This window comes from Hemiscyllium ocellatum, chromosome 19 (assembly GCF_020745735.1).
Source record: "Hemiscyllium ocellatum isolate sHemOce1 chromosome 19, sHemOce1.pat.X.cur, whole genome shotgun sequence".
Taxonomy (NCBI): domain Eukaryota; kingdom Metazoa; phylum Chordata; class Chondrichthyes; order Orectolobiformes; family Hemiscylliidae; genus Hemiscyllium; species Hemiscyllium ocellatum.
In genome coordinates this window covers 18,695,142-18,697,066 of record NC_083419.1, presented here as the reverse complement: position 1 = coordinate 18,697,066, position 1,925 = coordinate 18,695,142, and the positions used below count along the sequence as shown (strand labels likewise).

Genomic DNA, 1,925 nt, shown 5'->3' with positions numbered 1-1,925 from the left:
TATATACCTCATCTTGGATTAAGATGAGTTGTTTAGCTCATAGTGTCGACAACATTGGAGAGCTGGTTTAAGTATTGAGTCGGGCTGACTTTTGTACTTTCCACAGCTTGCACACTAACTGTTCCTCTTTTATAGACTTCAAGCATTCTCCCTTCCCCAGCCTCACCATCATCTGAGATTGTAAGCACAATGAACAACTGTGGATGGGACAAGTTCCTATGTCGGAATTCCTGCCACTATGTATCTTCCATCACCCAAGAATGTGACATGTGTTGGATCTTTGCTGTTCACAGCCTCCAGTGTACAATTAGTTGTAGCATTAAATCTATACCTTGCCTCCTCACTCTTGTATATGGATGAGGACATGCTATGGAGGTACCTTCTATACTACACCCATCTATTGTAGTACCAGCTATGTTACCAAGGAATAGGAAATTCGATGTTTCGGGCATAAGCCCTTCATCAGGAATGAGGAGAGGGTGGCAGGCAGGTTAAGATAAAAGGTAGGGAGGAGGGACTTGTGGGAGGGGCGATGGAGATGTGATAGGTGGAAGGAGGTCAAGGTGAGGGTGATAGGCCGGAGTGGGGTGGGGACGGAGAGGTTAGGAAGAAGATTGCAGGTTAGGAGGGCGGTGCTGAGTTGAGGGAACCGACTGAGACAAGGTGGGGGGAGGGGAAATGAGGAAACTGGAGAAATCCGAGTTCATCCCTTGTGGTTGGAGGGTTCCCAGGCGGAAGATGAGGCGTTCTTCCTCCAGCTGTCGTGTTGTTATGTTTTGTCGGTGGAGGAGTCCAAGGACCTGCATGTCCTCGGTGGAGTGGGAGGGAGAGTTAAAGTGTTGAGCCACGGGGTGGTTGGGTTGATTGGTCCGGGCGTTCCTGAGGTGTTCTCTGAAGCGTTCTGCAAGTAAGCGGCCCATCTCCCCAATGTAGAGGAGGCCACATCGGGTGCAGCGGATGCAATAGATGATGTGTGTGGAGGTACAGGTGAACTTGTGGTGGATATGGAAGGATCCCTTGGGGCCTTGGAGGGATGTGAGGGAGGAGGTGTGGGCGCAAGTTTTACATTTCCTGCGGTTGCAGGGGAAGGTGCCGGGAGTGGAGGTTGGGTTGTGGACCTGACGAGGGAGTCACGAAGGGAGTGGTCTTCGCGGAACGCTGATAGGGGAGGGGAGATGCGGCGGAGGTGAAGGAATTGGGAATATGGGATGGAGTTTTTACAGGGGGCAGGGTGGGAGGAGGTGTAGTCCAGATAGCTGTGGGAGTCAGTCAGTTTATAGTAGATGTAAAACTCATATTTTCTGTGAGGTTGACCTGCCAGCAGTGAAACAGCCACAATTTTGGTAGCGATGGGATTCGAACCCACGACTCGATTGAGACTGGAACTTAAATCCAGCGCCTTAGACCACTCGGCCACACTACCCGACAATCATCTGCCATCATTTCCGCCACCTCCAAACGGACCCCACCACCAGGGATATATTTCCCTCCCCTCCCCTATCAGCGTTCCGCAAAGACCACTCCCTTCGTGCTTTAACCAGCAACGCATTTTCAACTGTGATCTCCAGCATCTGCAGACCTCATTTTTTACCCCCAGCTATGTTACCCTCTATCTCTACAATGTATTATGAAATATTTATTTCCCCAATGATCCTTATATTTTCTACCCTATATACATTCTTCTGTGCTTTGTCTTGGATATAATGGGTATCAACAAAACAATGACTGTCAGCGTGTCAGTGTGTCATGATCCACTATGCATTCAGCATCAGTTCAGCACATGTGATAAGCCCTCATCTGGCAATGGCTTAGACCAGGAATAAATAGATGCATATTTGTTACCCATAAGGGAGCCATATCCTTTTGAATTTAGTCTCAGTATCTCTTGTGTTTGTTCAGAATTTATGCCCCATAAAGTACTGCAA

General features: G+C 48.7%; 1 non-coding gene across 1 annotated transcript; it reads right to left on the bottom strand.

The window, feature by feature from the left end:
• Nucleotides 1-1,341: 1,341 nt before the first annotated feature.
• Nucleotides 1,342-1,423, bottom strand: trnal-uaa (transfer RNA leucine (anticodon UAA)). The gene has a single exon. It is a non-coding gene; the product is annotated as a tRNA-Leu (tRNA).
• Between the last annotated feature and the right edge of the window lie 502 nt (nucleotides 1,424-1,925).